Below are 24,608 nucleotides of genomic sequence, written 5' to 3' on the forward strand. Positions count from 1 at the left end.
GGTTTACAGAACTGAAACTGCATGTCATTGTGGCATGGCGAGATAAAGTGGCAGCAACACACACCACAGTACAGCACCTACATAGCTCACATGAAGAAGCTGACACAAAATTGATACTACATGCTGCTGATACAACCTTACGAGATGCCTCTACTATTGATATTCACTCACCAGATACCGATGTTGTTGTATTGGCTCTTCGGCGATACCCCATGCTATGTTCTAGACCACCGTGTATTGTAGGTAGTGGTAAGAAGAAAAGGCGAATTGTTCTAAAACCAGTCTACAATGCCTTAGGCGAAGAAAAAGTGAATGGACTGCCTGAGTTTCACGCATTTACTGGAAGTGATACCACGGGAGCTTTCGCTGGTAAAGGTAAACTTTCATGTTGGAAAGCATTTCAGCAAAGTGAAACACATATTTTGCAAGCTTTTGCTAACTTGGGATTGGATGCTACACCATCTAATGATATTTTTGAAGCATTAGAACGATTTGTTTGTAAACTGTACATGCCAAACTCTGCCAAATCTGATGTTGGATCTGTCCGGTTTACTTTGTTTCAAAATAAAATGGCTGAATCAGAGAAAATGCCACCAACACAGTCAGCTCTTCGCTATGCTATACTCAGAGCACATTTTCAGGCCATGGTATGGCGAAATGATGTTGTTGCGAATCCGAAGATTCCACAGCCAGATGATGGCTACGGATGGGAAAGACAAAAATGTGAATTTGTACCACAGATGACTACGATGAAACCTGCCCCACAGGCAATTATGGAGCTAGTGAAATGTTCATGCAAAAAGAGTAGATGTTCATCACTTCTATGTAAATGCAAACGTCACGGCTTTCCATGCACTGACATGTCTGATTGTGTGGACTCGGACGAAGATCTAAATAACTGTTTCAACCGGAATGGAGACAATAGTTCTGATGAAGACAGTGGAACTTATTATTATATGTGTTTATATTTAGTAATTATAATACTTTCACGACTTTATAAACTGAATTTAGAAGTATTTTAAGAATTGAAAATTTGTTGTAGTCCTATAAATGAAGAAGCTATTGCTGTTTAGGTGTAACTCATTTTCGGCCATTTTGAATCCTCTCCCCCGCCGTTCTGCCCAATTTTGAGACTGGCAACATCCATATTCGTTTTATTTGTGTTAATACCTGTCAAAAAAACCATCTACCAATATTGTACCACAAAAATTCCACGGAAGCCAAATTTATTACCATTTGCTCCCCCACTAATAAGCCTTTTGCCCTACCTATATCCATGCGTAACTCGAATATATTGAGTCAGGTTTTGTATTTTATGACGTTTCAAAATCCATCCTATTTTCGGTGCACTCCACTTTCCAAACTCGCATTCCGATTATTTGAGGCGTATTCACTTAATCACGTGTCAAGGTCAAGGTCTGCATGTGTGTCAAGGGGCTGACACTTGCAGGAGCGGGCTGCCGCGCCAGAGGGACAGTCCTGTGGTTCCGGCCAGCGTCGAGGTGGCAGGCAGCCTTAATTGCTGGGTCGCCAAACGGCTCGAAGAGCTCCGGTTGTTAACGCGGCATTTACAAACCACTCAACATTTATTAAAAGCTTCTGACCACGAATAACATTCAGGAGCCATTGCGTGTTTCTATACAAGTTTCGTCCATAACGTGTATTTTTTTTTTATTCCTGGACAGTTGTAAAAGGTTAAAAACTAGTGTTTTCACGGACAATTTTAGGTATGAAAAATTCACAACATCGTATTGTGAGTGGTGTCGGGAGATTCAGGGATCCTTTATCTTTTAATATTCCATCATAAAATGAAAGGATCACCGCTCAAAGTCTCATAGAGGAGCGTTACCGACGCTAACACTGCACGCCAGTTCTGTGCCTGGCGCGTAGAGGCGACAAGGCCTGTGATGCGCGAGCCAGTGTCGCCCTTAGCGCCCTCCGCGCTCTGAGAACTCGTGCGACCGACCAGGGCTGCAACCTTAACAGTTTATCGCACCCATAATTAATCGATTTTTTTTTCTGAGCACACTTCCTTAAACCCACACTTTTTTTCTCAACAGATCGATGACTCTCGGAAATACGACCCATCACTCGACACGTCCACCACGCGACACGAGAATTGCATGAGAGGAGTCCATCCATCACACCTCTCTCTCTCTCTCTCTCTCCCACACTGTAATTTTTTTTTAGATGGAACAGAAATATTCATGTAAAATAAAGATATTTGTACTTTTGTACGTTCACGTGAAAACAACTGCATCACTACAAAACAGTGTTCGCAGTTATACTGGGTTCGGATTCTTAACCGGTAATTTATGCTTTGTGTTACCCCAGAACCCCAATAATCAAAGTTATTTTTAAACCTTTCCCTGAATAACTTTCCAGTATTAACTGCGCTCATAAATAAGTTCGTTAAAACAAGATAAAATCATGTTACCTTTCCCTTTGGTTTAAAAAATTATGTTTGAATGAAACATAAATTAAGATGTAAAATTATGCTTCAATACAGGCCTACGTAAGAAATACTCAGTAATTTCTTGAAAAACGTATTTCGAACATGCAAAAATAACCAATAGCCATGTGTTGTTACCAGTTACAGTAAATTTACAGATTTTTCAAACGAAGAATTTAAATCTAACAAACAAAGCGTTATTCATTATTAAAATAAATGAATCTTCGTAGAAGCTACATCGACTTTCTACTCTGGAGTTGTATCCCCCCCCCCTTTTTTTTTCTAAACAAAGGCAAACACGCACGGGGACAAAATAAGTGTATCATTGCAGTTTTTTTTTTATGTTCTGTTCCTTATACCAAGAATATTATATTGGATTCTCATTCAAAATTAGTGAACTCGGTGACGGTACATTTACGAATATCCCGGGATGATTTATATAACCAGTGTTCTTCATAAATTGAAGACGAGAATTCTTAACAGCGTTACAAAGTCACGATGTCATCCTTGTGATCGTTACAAACTGTTTCTCGGCAACTTGTTTTTTTTTCCAAAAAGGGATCTTTTCTAAAAGTTAAAGAGAAAACATTCCCCCCCCCCCCTCCCCCTCGCCCACGCGTGCCGCGTGCCGGGGGCGAAAACTCGCCGCGACGTAATTAACTCGGGCCGCGTGGTGGCAAGCCGTCTGCTGACGCAATGCGGGACTCGAGGGCCGGCACACAGACACCTTCACAACCAATCATCTGGCCCCTTTGCAGCACAAAAAAAAAAAAAAAAAAATTCCACGTCGTGAATACCTTTAATTTCAAAATTAACATCCGCGAAAGCAAAAATCCGAAGAGAAATCTAATTAGCACATATACCTTCAACAAAAAAAAAAAAACAGCGTTGGAAGAAAAACATTTTTAATTTTAAAAGAGAACCTCTTTTGTCATTTGAATAATACGTTTATTTCTTTTTATTTAATACTGAAGTTATATTTATGAATAAATTAGGATATGTTTATCAGTGGGTCATTACTGGTGTGGCATGGACCTTATTTCTTTCCCTGGTTTGAAAGCAAGTGCTAAAAATATTAAATTAAATTCTGTTCTGTATTACGTGCGTCAGCGGTTCCCGTGTGATATCTCGCTGGCTTTAAGCACAGGATTGTTAGTGTTTCGGCTTACGTAACACTTAAATAGCATGGGGGACAACGTTTCCACGTATAGCTTACCTATAAAAAAAATACAATTTCTTTCACATTTTACTAAATCAAGCTTCTTAGTTATTTGTAAACCATATTTTATTTAACTTCGAGACCGGCTTTATTTAACTGATGCATCTAAATGTAAATTAACCAATAATTTTTTTTTATGATCTCTCCCCACCTTTATTGTTTGTATATTGACTGTTTGATTGTTCTTTACTGTGAGAAGTATGAAACGCTTAGTTTCAGGCGTGACCATTGGAAGTTTCACCACAGGTGATGCATCACTTAAAAAAAAAAAAAGTCTTCCACAGTAAAAAAAACCAAATGTCCCAGTAGTAAATAATAGCTACTGAATCGTGAGAGACGAAGGCCAAATGTCGACTCCAGTACAGAAGGTTGCAGAATGTTCTTCCTGGTGGTCCCGAGGCTGTATTTCGGGTACATACGCCCCCTGGTCCTGAAACTCGGCAGCAGAAGTGGAAGTAGAGTCTGCCAGTCGACGACCGCTGACGAACACCCGAAGAGAAGACTGCCGTCGCTCCAGGACGTTGCCAGATCCGCCTGCCACGCTGCCCAGTTCGCCACTTACGTAAAGGACATACGGTATGTTACCGTCGTTTGATGTAAGCATTGCTGATGGAAAAAATTTGTAGCACCTCGAGTGGGACTTGGTATATCTGGCAAGCCGGGGCGATTGAATTTCTTTGCAAGAGGAATGCTGTTGGGTTGAAGAGATCGACAGTTGACATGACCTGCGCTTAACGACTGACGTCAGGAGTCGACGTATTAGCGTGAGCGGTGGCAACATCCCTGTTGAGTACGAGGATGAGATGGATTGAAACCTTGATTGTCTTTATTCCTGCCTGAGCTAGGTGTGGATACAACTAGTAGTCAAAGTGGATACGCATGAGACGTAAGGAGCTTACGTTACGAAGACGTAATGATTACTACCAGTCATTTTTTGAGTTGCTATGGCCCTGCACTATAGCATTTTTTAAGTCCCATGAAGTTTTGAACGAATTTTTTTGTTTGTTTTAACAATAAATTCCGTAAACCACGTAGCGGACTTTAAAGTTTTCAGCTAAACTATCAGTTATACGATGATCTCGTCACTGTTGGGCAAGACTCCACTTGAACTCCTACCCCGAGTTTGAACTGCCTGGAGCACTTTGCCAGTTATAGTGGCGAGGTGTGCCGCAAGTGTATTGGCGGCCTGACAACCTGACGAACTGGCAGCCATCGAAGAGTTCACTGTAGTGGAGTGAAGCAACACCTGGTCTACTCCCCAAGCATCACGACTCCTTTTTCCGTATCGAGTTCTTGTGGGCGTCGTCTGGTGTTTGCCGAAATGAATCTCTTATTTTTGTCTGAGCTCTTAACTAATTTGACCACTGCATTTAGCAAATATGTCTTGAAAAAGTTTGAGTATGAACATAAAATACAGGAGAGCGTGATAAATTTACAAGAAAACCCTTTCCAATTCATATTTAAACAATGCTGGGTGAGGAAAAGCCTTGAACAGAAGCTGAAAATAAAAGTTTCTCGCCGGGGGTTGTCCGCAAATCATCGTTTCTCTAAACCCATCCCCCTCCGTGTCATTTTTATCTCCAGCGTCGCGTCCCTTATAACCTCGCCTGGAACATTTCACTTTTCAAGATAGCCCCTTACCCCTCTCCCAAAACCCATTATAACCTTCCCACCACGCCTTTACCTCCTCCACCACATCAAAACTCCACTTCCCCTGGCCCCTTTTTCCCCACTAACACTCTTACCCCTTCTCCTTCTCGTCCTCTACTCCCACTCCTACCGCGGCCCCCTTTCCCCTTCTGCCCCTACCCCTTCCTCTTCACGGGGACACTGCGGCCGAAGAAACAAGTCTAGACACGCTCCTGTCCTGGTTCAGTCATGGTATCAAACCCGCCACGACCGATCGTGTCGCAGCCACAATGTAAAATGCAGATTTATCGCTGCTCCGACAAGGCTGCCGGCGAATCGATGGAGCCGCAAGCCTTATCCTAGCGAGGCCTCGATCCTTTGGCCTCTCGGAACGGTGAAGGAGCAGTCGTCGAGATTCCACATCGTGGTTGAAAACTTTCTCCTGCAGCGATATCTCGCGCACAGCTAGCGAATCTTTTCGATCGTTTCCGAGGAAAGGTCGCTGATGTTTTCCTCGCAATTTGTTAAACTGTTATGTCTGCAGATAAGTTTAACTTCATGTCTAAAGTCTCAATACAATTTTGTATGAATATTGTTTCAGGTGTGAAGTATTTCCTTCCTCGTGTGCCGTGTGGCGTCGGCAGTTTTCATCATCACAGGCATCAATTTGCAGTGCTGGGAAAACACATCGTGTGTCCCTAAACAAGGGTGTTATTATGAGTGTAAATGCTAAACATGCTTATTCACTAACCTTCCTTGTAGTGAAAAGCTGAACACAGTTCAAAATTCAAAAAATATTTTCCCTAAATCATCATGGACTGTGAAAGTTTATTAACTTTTTTTTTTCAAAGCACGCCGATGTAATTTAAAAAAAAAATTGAAAGTTTTATTTTGCATTTATTATTATTGCACATCTCACTATGTAAAAAAAACCTGTGCTATATTACTATGTAATAATTGAGGTATAACAGGTAACAATAAATAGAAAGAAAAATCATAAAGTTGCTTTAATTTTTAAGTTGGACAGAATTTGAGACTTGCAAGAGTAGCAGCAAAGGTGAATCTTGAAACTATTAACGATTTAATTTCATAAACAAGCTGCGCCTGTGATTTCCCATGGAATTTAGAATGGGTTGTTTCACACATAATCTTCAAGTACATCTAAAAAATATTTGTAAAATTACATATACAAATGTTAATAATTTTACATTTTTGTCACGTAATTTTGGATAAATAGTTCAGTTAATGTAATTTAAAAAACATTTTCTTTAAAAAATCAAATAGTTCTTCGGGCTCAAGTCAAAATACACAAATGTCCAAATGTTATTACATTAACTAACATGTTCAATAAATTATACATTTGGATGTATAGGTGAAATTACAATTAATAATAGTGTTTAATTAATAAGTGTATTTTTTTGTCAGTACTATGATGGTCTTTACTCACACATATGCCGGTGTAAAAATATATATATTTTTTTGTCAAATTGATTTTACAAATACCAAAGAACTCCGAAAAAAAATGGTTAACGATGCTTTCTTGGATTTCGTCATATTTGTGTGGTTTTAAGAAAACCTAATTTTTATTTATTTGATGAACTGATTACTTAAATAAAGAGTTTTTAAGACAAAGGTTACATACCGTTAATCCAAAACTGTATACATGATTACATAATTTAATAACATACTAGTACAGACATAAAATTTACATTTAATTCACTGTTCTCGCAACGGCTTACAGGGCTTGCCTCACACATCAAAATCTTGTTTATTGGTGATTTAATCTGTTTATTTAAAACTTCATTATCCTGAGAAAAATTGTATTACTATTTGGACTGCAATGTTTTGGACTCTGATGAAGTTAGCAATATCCCTGATGTTATATTCTATATGAAATTTCAGATTTTCGGTTTAAAGGAATCAGCTGTGATTTAATTTTTTTTGTATTGTGAGTAATTTTTTTATATTTGTATTAAGAAATCCTACATGTTCAATTTTAGGTTTTGACACATGAATTACTATTTAAACTACAGATTGACATAGTCAACTTTGTCTGCCATATTTGAAAGACATTTAACAACCCCTTACCCTCCCACCACCTACTCTCCTTACCCCTCTTGACTCCTCGCGGGAGACCTGCATTCGAAAATCACGTGATGCCAGCTAGAGCTACTAGTGGCGACTTTCGCAATAGCAGAAAGCGACAAACTCTTCAGCATTGCTAGGTTTTTTTCCTTTATACTTAAATTGTCAATTAAAGAAGCTACGCTCAACCAAATTTGTTCCAAGGCTCAGTCTCACGTTCTACACTGTGTTGATTATATACAAGTTACGTTTCATTGCTAGTATTCAAGGGCTATTCCCATAAATTCATCACGATAGCTCCTTTTTTTTGGGGTTCTGTGTGAAAATTTTGTCTCCAGATATATATATGCATAGTAAACTTTCCTTTCTAGCTGTAAAATTTCAAGCAAATAAAATTACATTTTACTAGCTCCTGTAGACAACACTTAAGGAACTAACGGTATCTGCAGTGTGTCGTGAAGGATTTACTGGAATAGCATTTGGATGGTAGTAATAACAGAAAAAAATGAGAGGGCTTTTTATGTAACGTCTCCCCGTGTGTTTACCGACGGTGCGACAGGGCCTTAACGCAGTTCCGCGCAGGAGGAGGGGGGGATCAGCCCGGTGCTAATAGGAGTCCGGTAACAATGGACGACTGGCAACGTACCGATCAGACCAGCGGGTGATGTGAGATCTGCTCTAGTTCCATTCCGCAGCGCATGTCTCAGCTCGGTGTAAATATTTTCCTCTTCCCCCCCTCAACCCAACCCCCCACATCATCCCAGAGGCTTGTGGATGGTGTCCTGGGTTTAATGGTTTGTGGAGGGTATGGAGGGGGGGGGGCAGGGAGTTATATGAGCCTCGTGTCCGTTGTCGATTACTCCAGCTTCGGGACTGTGAGCTGATCGTTCCACTACCCCCCCCCCCTCCCCAACCCTTCACTCTCTCTCTCTCTCACACACCATCACCACCACGTATGTGGATGGAGGATTATTTTGTGGGAAAGAGGGGTTGAAGTACACACCCGCAAGCTTAATGAAGGCTCTCGTATAGTGGCCAGCAGCCGATATAGTTATTTCTTTTTTATTGCCGCGTAATCGAGATAGTCTCTCACTTGACAGCCAGAGGACAGGATGGATGCTGGGGTTTTGTTTTTTAAGACTTTCAAAACACATTTCTTATTTCCTCGGGGATCAGAATGGTACACGACACGATTTTTTTGACTTGATGCGCATCAGAGGAGGTGGATTCTGTGGCGGTGTGTGCCATTGCCTTCCGCAGGGAAGGGATCACGCAACATCTGGGACATTATTTCATTCACCGACCAGGAGCTAAACTATGACCACTCACTGACTTTTATGGTTGTAGTGGAGGAGGGTTCTTGCAGGGTGAGTCTGAATTAAATCAACAAACTTCGGATAGCATTACTTAAAACTGTCAAACATAATTTATTTTCGGAAATCTGAAAGAAACCCTCACGCAATACCGTTTGCCATCAAATATTTCACAGCTTAAAGTAGAAAATAGCATTTGGGGTGTACTTGACATGCACAGCTTTTTTTTCTTGCGAAAAGTATTTGTTTGTACTTTGTATTGATCAGTACTTGTTCACTGATCAATCTGAAGTTGGATATTAACTATTTTTTTTATTTTTTATTTTTCTGTAATATGAATTTTCGAGGTAAATATTACAAAAATGCTCTGGATTTTTCTCAGAGATTACCTTGCAAGCTACCAATATGAATGATCAGTAAAATAAAAATACCCCTGTAAGGCTTTTTTCAAAGGCAATATAATCTTTACCTATAACTAAAACCATTTTTACATGTGTTACTAATTGTTTTGAAATGTTTGATAAGCAGTACAGAATAATTTATAAATAAAATGATTGTAAAAGTCAAATATTACTTAATAGTTTCAAAAAATTAATATTTTCCCCCCGTTATTTGCCACGACATTGTTCTTTAATGCACAGATTTAAGTTTCAAAGATTATTTTTTTTTATAAAAAACGTATAGTTCAAAAGTAGTAGTTTAGGTTTCATAATCAAGACGTTCGTATCACACAAAAAAATCTTACGAGTGCAATGGATTTCATTTAAAAAATCACAATTAAACAATATATGCAGTAAATTTTAGGAAATATTAGATATTTAGAACGAAAGCCAGTTTCTAAACCGGTCTTCAATGAATCCTGCTTCTGGTAAAACTGTGACTAACCCTTCTCCTGCCGGCGTGTTTATCGATGTCATTAGAGACGTAGAGATACACAATAATTCAAGGTAAAGAAGAAATGACTGACCAAATACTTCCGTAAAAAACATTACATGCATTTACTGCGAGTATTTATACCGCATGTGCTTAAATTGCAGCCATCTGTAAAAAATTGAATCCCCAAATTTCAAAATTTTAATTTATCAAAATGTCGGAATTATTTTTTTAAGTCAGTTGATTTGAATTGCGTTTCTTAGTGTCTCATTTTTTCGGGAAAAAAATTCATTTATTTAATATATCTGTTATTTGTAGCGAAGAATTCTGCCTACATACTTATATGTATAAACAAATCAAGCATTATTATTTTTTTTTTAATATTCCATGTTGAATATTCAAGTCCCTCCCTTAACCAAAAAATTCTTAGTACAAAACTGAAACAGTATTTGCACCGTATAGGTATATGGATATTTATAGTATGTAGTTATTCAGAAAAATAAATTGTGATTTGGTTTAGAGTGAATCGTGCGTGCTGAAATCCATAAAAAACTACATCATTTTAAAACTGCACAAGATATCCGAGTAGTGTCTGTTTACGAAAAGCATTTAAGGTTACGCCGAGGACGTATGATTAGTTGTATCTCCGGATTTCGTTTTTAAACTATATTATAGGAGAGCGAAATCGGTTCAAACGCGTGTTTTCATAATGAAATTCAGGTTAAGAAACACCCGGTTGGGATTCTTGAAAGCACTCAAGGGACTTGTATTATTACACCTTTATGTTCATTTCTCCGCATTCTGATGTTACGGTCGCCGCTCAGATTTCGTAGTTGCCCCATTCATGACGAGAAAACTGCCAGCCAGTCCACGGCACTGAGCTTAGAGGCGACACCGCGCTAGAAACACCAGCGAACGTCGCACTTATCATCCCGCCTCAGTAACGCTAGGCGGGACACCCAACGTTCCCGCCACATTTTCCCGGTACATCAAGCGGCCGAAGAGCGGACGGAAGGGCGACTGAAATATTTGTGAATGTTGTCCAGTTGGCTGCCGTGGCGACTCGCGCGCAGCTCGCAAACAAAAGTGGCCGTGCGTGTGTGTTTCTTCTTTCCTTCCTTCTTTCTTTTTTTGTTTTCAATATTTACGCCGGGCCGCGGTTGGCAGCCGTGGTGGTCCCGTCAGCTGCAGCAGGTGAGTGGCTGGCTCATCGATTGGGCGCTCCGGGAGCCCTTTACGGCGAGGGGAGGGGAGGGGAGGGAATGAGGTGTGCGGGGTATTTCCCGCAGAGTTCTCTCCCTCTCCTCTTTGTCCCGTCGTTCCTCCTCGTTTTCCCCTCTCCACCCCCGATTCCACCGGGGTCACGGATCCTGCCGGACAAACCCGCGCCGGGAGTGTGTAAAACAACTAACAAGTGGCTTTTAGTTACAGCTTACGCGTGGGGAAATTGCTCCACCTCCGTTAATATAGATCTAATATTTCTCTTTTTTTTTCTTCTCTCTCTCTATCTATCTATCTCTCGCTCCCTCTCTGATGAAAAAGTGTGGATTGCTAGCGAAGTGAAGACTGTATCCGGCCCGGTGGCGGACGCATGGGGTAGGAGGATATATCGCCCCAACCCCCCGCAAAGTTTGTAAAAATGTCGTAAATTACCAGTGAAGGCAGTGTGTTATGCAAGGAGAGCTATTAAATCAAATGCCGCGTCACCTACTACTACGTATGTAGGCTCACATTTCAGTGTGTGTCAATAGTAATGTGAGATTTTTTTGAATTCGTATGTTAAAATTGAAATAAAAAAAATATATTTTTCCTTCAAAATACCTCTCCTTTTTTTCTGAAAAAAAAAACTTTATCCGCCACTGATCCGTCTTGTGCAGATCAGTGCGCAACTTAACAACCAAAAAATTACCCGTGGACATTAAAATTTCCCGGTGTCGTAGATTCAGTGGACATTCCCAGTACGAGATGTCAGCCAGCAATTTGGACTTTTTTTTTTTGCGGGCGAAAATAAGTAATTTTAAATATTTTTTTCCCTGCCTACAAAACTGGCCACCAAAGCAAACCGCGTTCGATTCGTGGGGAGAATCAACCACTGGAATCTCTCGCTATAGGATCACGTGTCGGACGGTTAGTTTTCTCTGGGTTATCCTGTTTCCCCTCGATCCATTCCGTCACTGCTCCTATCCGCACTTCGTCGCCCTTCATCGCCTACAAAGAAGTCGATGTCGACGAGACGTTAGGCCTCAATTCATTAAATCATTCATTCGTTCTGTCATTCATTCGGATTCTAAGACATTAAGCTTATAGTCGTGGTCATGTAACTTGTCTCAAATATGTTTGTTCTCGTTAATACTACCAGCGGTACCAACTTCCAAACTGTCATTTGCAAAGCAACTTTGTTATTTGCAAAAACTTCTGACAGAAAACTAGAGGCGGTAGGATACGAAATTTGGTCTTTGACTTAACAATGTATAATAAGTAAAGTGCCAGAATCAATCATGAATTTGCAAACTAACAAATTATGCAGTACTGGTGAATCACCTATCAAATTTACATCTAAGTTTAGTACTAACGCAAACAATAAAAAAATATTGGAAATTTAAAATATAATTTAAAAAAAATTTATGATTCTGTTACTGTCTCGTACACTTACACACACAGTCTTTCAGTCTGTGTATTATTATTTGACTCAAATTTGACAAAAGTACTTTGGATAAGTGTAAAATTTGAGTCAAGTAATATGACACAGACTGAATTAATGTGTGTGTGTGTGTGTGAGATATATATATATATATGACAGTATAATTATATAACTTTAATTATATTTTTATATTTTTCTGTTCAAAACAATAATTTACCTATATGGTTTATGCTAGTACTTAACTTAGATGTAAAAATCGATGGATGATTCGACGGTACTTCGTAATTTGTTGGTGTGTGAGATTCATGTTTGATTCTCGCATATTACTAGTGACCGGAAAAATTCGGGGGTTCAATGACCTCTAGGATGAACTTTATAGTTCTACGTACACTCGGTCAAATGTCACCCTCTCATTGGCTACTGTCTTGTGAAGGTGTCCCAACGTAGCGGCCTGTGATTCGACACAGCTTCGGTTGATTGTTTCTCACAGGCCCAGAGTCATCCAGGTGAGTTGTGAGCCAATAGCAGAGGCAGCACTGAGGTATAACTATGTGAATTTTAGGCTGTCGTGAAATGAATCCGCGAATTTTTTCGGTCTCTGCCTATTACTAGAGACCTGCAAAATTCGCAGATTCATTCGGTCATAGGCTAGAATTCAAACACATATACCTCTTAGATGATTTTTCTATTGGCTTACTGTTCATCTGGACGAACCTCAACCAGTTACAAACCCTCGACCAAAGAAGGATCGAATCACGGACAAACCAGCTGAGACGACTTACAAGTCGGCAGCCAATGAACTTGCGTTATTTGCCCGAGTGTACAGGGGGTATGTGCAGTCCATCCTGAAGGCCACCGAAAACCGCGAATTTTTGCAGGTCTCTACCTAATGATTATGTATCATGAGTTGTTCGTGTCGCTCGGTCCAGCGTTAAGTAACTGCGCCAGATGATAGTGGAGTAAATGAAATGAAACGAACACGGGCAAGGATGCGTGGACGCGCCGCCCGTCCACACAGACGTCACGCGGCTCCGTCCAGGAGAAGGAGGGGAGTGGGGGGGGGGGGCAGAACGAGTTGCAGGGAGAGAAAGAAAAGGGGGGGGGGGAGGGGACTATTTTCAGCCGGGCGCCCCACGGACAAGTGATCAGATAATGGCGGAGGGAGTTCGACCCCGCCGCCGCTCTTGCCAAGTTTATATTTACTCCAACAATAGCGAATAATTGGCACAAATTTCCGACCAGAAGGAGCGGCCGGCAGCGGGGAGGGGGGGGCGAGAATAGACGCCGCCGCGCCGGGTGCGGGCTGGTCGACGGAATGACGCCTCTACTCGCGCCTACAGCCCACAGGCTGAGCTGCACTTCTTTCCATTGGCGCGGGGAGGGTTCCTCCATTGCAGTTTTGGACTGTTTGTCGTAGGGGGAAAAAAAATTCAAGAATGCACAATCCATTTTAAATAAAAATTTAAATGTTCGTCCGTTCAAAATATCTAAAATCTCCCGAACGTTCTTCACCGATTGCTTTGAAATTTCGACACTACGTAGCATTCAAAATACGCGCGTGTTTTTTATATAGGTACTTGTGTCACACCTGTGACAGGTGAAACATAGATTTTTCAATATTTTCATTGCTAAGCCTAAAGAGATGGAGAGATAGATATAGGTGTATAGATAAGAGAGATAGAGGTAGGTATGTATATATACATATAGATAGACATAGAGAGATAAAGAGAGGCCGATATATTTAGAGAGATATAGAGATATATACATAGAGAGAGAATTAAATAGCGGGATAGATAGATGCTTATATATGTGTACCTACTTCAAACAAATTACAGAAAATTTATTGAGGCATTGCACCGCATGCCGGGCATTAGCTGGTAAAAATTAAAAATGCAAATATAAACTCACATAGAACATGCCTAAATCATAGAGCCATTCAAACGGTAACCGGTACGTTAGTGGAGACAATATAATCGACACATATTGACAACATTTAATTGAACTCCAATACATGGTGTCGTGTTTGAGCAGGTAAAAAATATTTCTCTAGAGGACAGTAGCTAAAAACGTGTATTTTTACCATTTTTCCTCGGTATATGTTTTCAACAAAAAAATTGAAAAATCTTTGTGTATTATTCATAACATATATAAATAAATAATCGTCTGGTATGTGCTGAAAAGATATTTTTCAACGCTGCTTAGTGCATTGGTAAAATATGTTACGAAATAAAAATCTAGCCTTTCAATTGTAGGTACGAGAGATATTTGCAATAATGAAATCGTATCAAACCATGTATATAATTACCATTTATAAACATAAATTTTATAGTGCTAATTCTGTCTTCAAAATACTAAGAATATACGAACCCGATATGTTTTCTTAATTAGGAGTCAGGCCCATAAGGCTAAGAACGGTTTTTTTTACTACCTTGTAATTAACAGACAGTTTGAACTGTTGGGCCTCATTGTTTCACGTTCTTGAATGCGTCTCATAATGCCGACACGCATAAGCTGTTCGCCAATAATAGAAGCCGACAATGCAGTAATTATTAGTCTTCGCCAAATATCACGAAGGAGAATCTTGAATATGACATAAAACATATATGGTTATTCGTGTATTTAGAATGACTTAGGTAGTATAATGAAGCTAGTGTTCTGTTTGTGTTTTTAAATATGTTCATTAAAGAAGTTATATGCCACGCACTGTCTGTGAGAAACACAGCTTACTTTTCAGTGAAGATAAAAATGAATAGATTCAAAAGAGTATCTTTATGTACTTGAGTAGCGACAAGAATTAAGTAATTAACTAACCACTGCGTGATGAGGAGAATGAAGGAGACCTAGAAAATAGATTAACAGACTTGTTTAAAGTACTTACTGAATAATGATTCAGAGCTTAAAAGGATAATTAAATTGACTTGAGTGAAATGAAATATTTTTAATAATTTTAATAATAAAATATTTTTAATAATACTTTTAATGATTATTTCTTAATAATTTTAAAAGCCAGTGCATTTCTCCAGAAGTTACGCTAAAATACCAGCAAAGGTGGTAGGCTATGCACATTTTTTTTGTTAATGTAAATTGCACGTCATTGATTGAAAATTCTGAACTGCATAAAGGCAGGGTGAGGTTAACGGAAAACTTTTTTTTCTGAATGAAATAAAAAACCAAAATGCTTTTTTTTTCAATCCTAACATATTTTCCAATCATTCTCTACGAGGGCGTTGTGATACCTTAAATAGTTTACCGTTTTAATAGTGCTTATGTTAGGTACGGTACATTACAAAATACTGTGAATTTGTGCGCACGGTATGTTAGGTTACGTCAGCCATGTAAATAATACTGTGATATTGTGTGAACGGTTGGTTAGATTAGAAAACCGACACTAAAATACTTCAAAATTGTGTGAATTTTTCTCTTTGTTAGTTTAGCTACATTAAGAACAGTGTAATGTGGTAACGATGTTTGGTGAGGTTAAGTTAGTTATATTTTTAATTGGTAATTCCTACACAACTATTCAAAATATTTCACATATTTTAATGTAGCAAACATAACCTAACCAATGACCCACATTATTATATAGTTTTTTTTAATGTAGCTTACCGCACTTATCAACCATTCCCACTTTTTTAACCTACAAAAAAAACTATTCTCACAATCACTGTATGTGTAATACATAATCCTAACCTAACTACTCATGAAAAAAGTAACTACTGGCCAAACTACTTGAAGTATCTTACAGAATAATTGAAACACATGTCAGTAAGTAAAAAAAAGTTATTGGAACATCTTTTTTCAATCAGGAAAAAGGCTTTTCTTCACAATTATCAAAAGCAATATTAAACTATATTTTTCTGTTTTTTTATGTGGCTGAAATTCCAAATATTGCTTAACAAGAATAGTGAATACTGCATAAGTAATTAATATGTTACAGTGATATTTTTCAGATGTTTCTTTGGGAATCGAGTAATGTAATCGTGGCCTTTTACAAATGACACATTCAAGGCAGATAGTAATAAAAACTATAAGTATTAATTTTCTTCAAAAAGGTAATTTAAGATTCATTTAATTATTTTGCGTGTTGAAAATTTGCCGTTTGTGTTACGAATGTTCTGAAAAGTTGGGTGGTCGCGATGTGGTGTACGTAAGCTAATGTTAAAAATAGGCAATTTACGACACATTGTATTCAGGTAATTTCAGTGCATTTTCTTTTTACTGTAACATGTGCTTTACTATGCACAATAATAATTTCAACACTTAAGAGATTATATTCTTCAGCAGGTTTTGTTCGGAAAAAATATTAAAATAAAATTCTTAAAATGCATTATTTAGTTTTACCGATTCAATGTGATTATTCTACCAAATGGCATTCTGATATTATTTCAAGTAGATTAATGGTAGTTGAAAATTTTGAACATTTGGTTTAAAATTCTTTACTTTGAGTTTTTGGGGCAATAACTTCTCAACCATACTATTTTTATTACTATTTTTACAAAAAAGCAAACATTCTAGGAAATTAATGCATTGCCTATTTTATTTTATTTTTGCGGAAGTAAATTGCACATCATTATTAAATTTCAAGTTAATTCTGGAGATTGGTGGCTTCTGAGAAATACATGTAGTATAAGTTAAGTGAAAAGATTGTTTAGGTTAGGTAAGCACTGTTAATAATGCTTGAATTACTATTTTGACAAGATTTTGTGCATTATTAATGTAGTTAACTAAACCAGTCAATTCCGTAGGTTATAATTCATACTATTTTCTAGAAGCTGCCTATCACCAGAATTACTGGTTCATCCTTCAAGACATGTATACAGAGCCTTATTTTAGGGTTGGTTTTACACAGTGAAGAATCAAAAGTGTTTTCTCTTACTGTTATAAATGCTAATTTCCTCGAAAAATAGGTAAGTATACATATGTTACTAAAATCTCTCTGTGGATAAGGGGTGGGGAGAGAGCACTGCGTATAAGAAAAAAAACCCAGTAAATTTAGTAAGTAGATACTCCTGGGAGATAAGATAATAATAAAAGTCGAAGGTTGTATAAAGAAATTAATAAACGACATTTTTACAAATAAATAGTGTAACACAATATTTGTGTATTACTAATGTATCTGACAAACTCAAGATTTCGCCTGAGTTTTTATGCACATTATTTTCCTATGTCTCTACTTTTAAGATTTATAAAAACGAAAACAAAAAAAAATTTTTTTTTGAAAGACACTTATTTATAATTTTACATAACATCACAAGGTTGAGTGGTTTGTGATGCAAATTTATATTTTTATTAAAAATAAACATAAACTGTTTAAAATCAAGCATATGCTAAGCTTTAATAAAATAGTGTATTACTTTATTTATCTCTGTATATTTATGCTGTGGTATGTTTTATCAACACATTGAAACAATGTTTTTTTCTCTTGAAACCCAACACAGGAATAGGTTTGTTTATCTTCCTACGTAATTTCGATTATTTCGTTTTATAACTACATTGAATCTGTAATAAAAACCGTAAAAATGACAACTCAAACACGTAAGAGCACATAATGTAAAAGTATTTCTTATTCCATTGCAGTTAATTATTTAAAATGTATAAAACATGAATTGAATTCCATGTACTGTATCAAACTACCTACGCAAAATAAACGAAGTTGGTTCAATAACTAATCTATAAGTTGGTCATAAACGTTGGGTCTAAGAAGGCTTAGCTACTTTTCAAGCGCATTAAACAGCGTACTTAAATATCGCACTATAATGAAACTGTTTTTAACATTATTTTTCACTATTTCCATCATTATGTATTACCTGCAAAACTGTAAAATTCGAGGAACCTACATTTTGAGGGGATTTACTAGCAACTTGCAGCTTTCTCCCAGAAGAACCAACGCTGTTACAGCTTTGTTTTGCCCACCAAGCTGTCAAAACAGCTCTCTCTCTCTCTATCTCTCTCTCTCTCTCTCTCTCTCTCTCTCGCTCTAATTGTAGTTCCCCAGTCTGCTGTCGACAGCAGGAAATGGCGCTGAAATCGGGGCGATAAGCAGTCCATATATCTCTAGGTCGTTGGTACGATGCTTTTCTTTCGAAACTTCTCGAGAGTACAGTATCGATATTTTTCATTCGATACCGTGTCCCGATCCATGCTCAAAGCTATCAAAATCGATACCCATGAATTCACGAATATCTCTAAATGATTTGTAACGGTTGTTTGTGTACTTTTATGGCGAAATAGTACAATCCTCCACTCAAGAAAACAGCGGAACAATAGCAATGTGCACCACAGTGGCACCATCGCCGTTGCGTTTCAACTCTGGTCTCATGCAAGCTAAATACCCGCTGCGTATTACGTCCTTGGAAGTTGGACTTTACAATTTCACCTAGCACCTGCAATTTTCATAATGGCGCACATTATATCGTCATCTAAATAATTTTTCACATCTATTTTCATCGTATATATCTTATGTACTTAATTTAGTGTATTAGATAAAAGCTGCGTTAGTATTTTTTAATTGTAAAGCTTTCCTGGCGTGAATAAATAATACTTCATATTTACCCTTCTAAGTAAGTTATTTTTTATCGTGGTAACATCACGTCGCGAATTGATTTTGGGTTAAAATTTTTTTGACCGTTTAGTCACTTGAGCTTGTAGACTATACAGAAAAAATGATATATATGTATTTATACACCTGCCATAAAAATATCGAATAATTACAGGCGATGTGGCTTAACTTTGTCACATAAAATCTCGAACTTTAAAAAAAAAACTTTCTTAGCCTTTGATTTGAAATAAATCACTCAAAAGATTTTGAAATATTGTTGTTTTCTTCCCTAACAGTACAGGATAATGATCCGGTTCCGAACAATTCTTGCTGAAATTAAATGACGGCTGTCGTATGAACTCCTAACACAGTTATAAGTAGTCTAATAAAAGATTATCTACTGGAATCCATGGTGTGTGTGAGACACCGCTGATTGTATACATAAGCTTAGGTTTAACTTTTTTTAATACATTCCCCCATCACCCATTTTTTTTTTGCCTAAAATTATCGTCCTACTTCCCTAAAAGTTATCTCCTTTCTTCAAATATTTTCTCATTATTTGATACAATGTATGCTGACAGGCCTAAATTTGATAACATGTAAGCCCGTTTATTTCTTCTACGCAATTAGGGTATTAAATTGACTGCCAAAAGCAAGGTGCAATTTAACACATAACCCAGGTACCAGCTTGACTGCAGAGGCTAATATTTCGCGTTGACTTGAGCATTTTTATGGGACCGCAACCGGTCCTGTTATCCCACGAAACCGTGTCTGGTTTTTAGTGGGTACTTACCGTCGTTAAACGATTATTCGTGGTCAGGTTTGGCAGATACTTGTTTCACAGTGGCAGTCGCCACTAAGTGTGGCATGCTAACTGTTGTCAACAATAAAAATGTATCCAACATCTTTTCCCTTTTATCAACGTACTTTATATAAAGTTTACATCTTCTTTTGCGTCACTAGGTTCATTGCTACACCCAAACACGTGGCCGCTGCGAACAGAGTATAAGAATCTCAGATTTGCATATCACCTTGGTATAAGCTGTAAAAGAAAAAAAATCCTGAGTTACAGATCCAAAGTAATATTTGTAAAGAAAACAACCATAAAATTAATGGTGCTGCACGCTCACTCGAGCAGTAATAATTATTCGAATATATACTCACTATATAATCAAGTTCATAACAGATAATTTACGCAAGCTGAACTTAATTGAATTTTGAATAAATAGACATATATATTATTTTAAAATACATCCAACTTTAAAATGTGTTTAAACAATAATTTTTGTGTTATTTAAATTTGTTTTTATTACGCCAAGTATACAATTATTTACAAACTATCACATAATCACTATCAGTTGACTTCATAAATAACTTTTAAATGGTTAATGCAGTTTACTTGAGATGTCTTACGTTCTAAGACAAACTTCACTTTCGTATTTTACGAGTAAAAATCGGTCACAAATTTGGCGTGGATGAGTTAAATATGTTCCTGCAGACAAGTTTCATGTTAAAAAAAAATGAAACTACCAAATGACAGAATTTTATTTATCGTGCAAATGTTTGATATTTTATTTTAATTTATACTAACATTAAATTCACCCCAAGAATAACATATACTTGAGTAACTGATGAAGCTACTGACATAATATAATTAAAAATTTGATTATGTAGCTTTAAATTTAATCGAAACCAAAGATTTACTGAAGGTTGTATACAATAACATAATGAAGGAAACATGTTTGCTTAATTGACAATGATCTTTGACAAGAATGTATACGATTCCGGAGAAAAAATAAATTGGGAAAGGAATAGTTAAGAAATTATCTATATAAAAAAAACCGAATGTAGGAATGATAAGACAAGCAGTGTAAACATTGGGCGTGTTTACATGTTATTTTTATTATTAGTTTTTCATAAACCAGTTTTTATTTAAATCTTAAATATGCTAACTTGTCATTTTATATTGTCATAGTATTGAGTTTGTGCATTTGAGCTTAGTTAGATAGTTTTGATATAGAAGTTTCCATTTTGACTCTTTTTATCTTTGGTTTTAGTTTCTCTGCATATTTTTCTTGTTTGATTAAATATTCCGTTTTTAGCTATGATACGCATCAATTCACATTTCATTATATTCACCTACATCTTTTGCTAAATTCACCAAGTAGGAATTTCTGAGTCTTCCATAGTTTCTCTTAGGATGGTTGTTCCTTGGCCAGCGAATGAACTTGAATAGTAATATTTCTTAAGTAATGAAAAAAACAGAAATGTATTGTCGAGTCTAGGCTTCGGTCATGGCAAGACGTCTCACGTGTGTTGGGCGGACACGATGGTCCAGGGATCCCGCATTGGAGACAGGAAGATGTGATACGACCGCTATTTCAACTAGATCTCATCTAGAGTCCATGTCTAGGACGTCTGAATTGCATTTTAATCAGGCTTGGGTAGTCGTCACGGTCCTATTGTACGACTGCGTCATGCGATGGCCGATGTCAAGTGCCTCAAGAATTCTTCAGAGCAGGGACTTTCCCTGCTGTCATCGTTGGTTGAGACCAATCCTATTTTAGGAGTTTGCAGCCAATCCAAAGGAAGAACAGCAGTGTTCCAGACTACAGCTTTTCACTTAAGTCGTAGTGATAGACGCCTTCCTAGCTTCGTTCCAGATGTCCTGAATCAACGAGGGACACGTCCAAAGGTCCTGAACTCCAAGACTCTTCTGTTCTACTCTCTGAAATAAGCAACCTAAAATTACTCTGAAATTGTGTGAAACACTCGAGGCAGATAGTCACTCTAAGGGCCGGTTTCACAAAGTCTGGTTATCGTCCGATTATTTTCTGATTAAAGTGTTAAGTGCTGGTTAGCAGAATTACCCGTTTCTCAATATAAGGTTAACAGTAATCGGCCGATTAACTGATGGTAACCTATGGTTAAGTTAAACACAAGAAGAGGTTCCGATTAGTTGGCTACTGCTGATAGTTTTGAGGTTATGTATATTTTTGAAGCAGTTTGAAACCACATGGTGTGCAAAACAGATAATTGATTGAAGTGCCGCAGTGATGATGGCGAATGAATTGAACATTTAGTTTGAAGATGATGATGAAGAAATATTTGATTATTTAAATAGACCACGAATATTTCGAGTAAGGCCAAATCACTTTCAAATGAATGACAGTGATTTTGCAATGAGGTTTCGGCTTAGCAAAAATACGGTCCTAGCACTGTTGCAAAAAATAGAAAGACAGTTGGAAGTGCCCACAAACAGGTTAGTGATGGCTTTTTTTCCTGTTAAGCTATTACAAGCAAACAAAAAAAAAAGTACTTTTTGTGTGAGCTTCCATTTGAAATTTCTTTGGCTATGTAAACATGTGAGTATAAACAAGTATTTTTGTTTTCAGGAATTTTTCTGTCTCTCCTATTGACCAACTTCTAGTAACCTTAAGGTTTTATGCATCTGATGGATTTTTAATTTCCGTTGGTGATTACTTCGGTTTACACAAGAGCACTGTATGTCATATTGTAAAAAAGGTTACTCTTGTGATAGCAATGCTCCGCAGAGAATATATTGCATTTCCCGAGACAGATGAACAATATCCCTGTTACATGAAGAATTTTACAATGTTGCACGGTTTCAAAAAGTAATAGGAGCTATTGACTGTACCCACATCAAAAATATTTCTACAGGTATGAAGACTTACGTAGTGTGTAGTTTATGGGTATTCCTTAAAGAATATACTTAAAAATCCTAAAATAACTTCATTCCATTCTTTAAACCGTCCTGAATTTAATAAAAAAAACCGGAGATAAGAAATTCCAAATAGTTCAGGAGAAATTGCCGTTTTTATTTTCCATCACTATACCTTTGCATTCATGCTGTCGTCGCCATTGTTTCTTGTTTACTAGTATGAAATATATATATATATATATTTGCAATTGGATAATGTTGTCAGATGACAGTCACGTCATAGGCTATTAAAACGTAAATAACAAAAAACAAAAATGACGTGAGTCCCTACTGATTAACCAAGCTCAGGCGTCAATCCTTGCCAGGGATGTTTTTTAGCAGTTTGGAGGCGCGGAGCGCCGACTTGGTACGTGCGATATCAAGTAACTTGACGTATAAAAGGAATAAAAATATTAAAGGAAATATCGTATCCAACATAACGTTCCTTTTTACGTCAAGTTACTTGCTATCGCACGTAACAAGTAATCTTTTGCCATGCATCTTCTTTTTGCCGCCATGAAACCGCATCGGTTTTCTTGCATTCTACGATACTGGCATACTTTTCCACTAAAGATATAAGTAACTCCGTTTCCGAAGCAAGAAAATTTCCGGATCGTGGCCGTTTATTTTCGTCCATATTGATGTTTGTTTACAATTTTCTCTAACCGAACATTAAACACTGGCCAAAAGTAACAAACGGAGGTAGCACGACAGCCAATCGCGATCTGATACGTCATCGCCTGGTTGCCATATTTCCCTTAACCATTGTTTAGTTAAACACTCGTTAAACGTACGTTGGGAAACAGTCAAATGATAATCAGTACTTAAATGTCCTGTTTAAATTAATCGTTCGATTAGATAACCGAAACTTTAAACAGACTTTGTGAAACCGCCCCTAAGACCATATTGACCTGTTAGAGTAGGTCTAATCCAACTAAACACTTGGGTCGTTCAGTAAACTATTCATATGTGTCAACTACATTTATAATATGAATAAAAAACGGAATTAAAACTTACATATTTTATCTAAGTTTCAACTTTTTATTTATTGTTTTATGTTTACAAACGAAACTTATACAAGGCAAAGACCTCCTAAAATAATCAACAAGCTTATATTGTGTGATTGTATTGCTTAAAGCCTCTTAGCCTGACACAACACACACACACACACACACACACACAGTTTCTCTTATTACAAATATATAAGGTGGTTTGAGAAATACATGTCGTTAAATTTCTTTTTATTATTTCCATTGAAATCGTTCCTGTATTTCCAACAAAACCACTATAATTTAAATAGTTTCTTAAATGCCATTCGTCAACATGAAAATTTTTTTCAGAATTAATGAGGTTTTTCAAAGTAATTTTTTTTTTTTCACTTATTCTCTGTACATTTTTATAGGTGTCTTTATTATTGTGTACCTACTGTTTGTAATTCTTTGGGGGGGAAATGTACATGCCTTTTAAGAGCATTTGTACGTCACATAAATCCAAGACTGACAAATAAAATAAGTAGGCCCTAAATATGTACAAAGCACAGAATTCAAACCAACCTTACCTACTACCAAAAATTATTTTAAAATTTTAATTGAATTCATGGTGACGCCATTTTGCGGTGAGCAGGAGAATAAACTAAATAGGCTATAACGATCTTTTCCCTGTCCAAACAGCACGTGAATCGTAATAAAATAAAACTTTATTGTTTTTCTACGCCAAGAAGAATAATAATAACTGTTTTCTCAGTACTTGTTGCTCTGTGACAAATTTAAATATTTTGAGTCCTTCAAAGCGGCTTGCCAGAAGTGTATGGTAAAGAGTAAGTTGTCGGCACAAATTAAAGTCAAATACGGCTATCATACGCGCGAATGTGTTTACAGCGGCTGAACTTCGTGTATGTGAAAATTAAAGTGTTTGTTGTGTTTATCATTTTTCAACGGGCCCCTTACGCGCCTTACAACCCGCTAGTAATATAATAAGCAATAAGTTTTACTTCTCTCACGTGGGGACTCCACGCACAAACAATATTTTTTTGGTAGTATAATAAGCCTATATTACTGATTTATATTTAAAACTAGCTGCAGTACACGGCGTTGCCCGGGCTAAACACATGGAGCTTTATTGTCTGCGAGTTGAAGCA

This window comes from Bacillus rossius, chromosome 7 (assembly GCF_032445375.1).
Source record: "Bacillus rossius redtenbacheri isolate Brsri chromosome 7, Brsri_v3, whole genome shotgun sequence".
NCBI classification, from domain to species: domain Eukaryota; kingdom Metazoa; phylum Arthropoda; class Insecta; order Phasmatodea; family Bacillidae; genus Bacillus; species Bacillus rossius.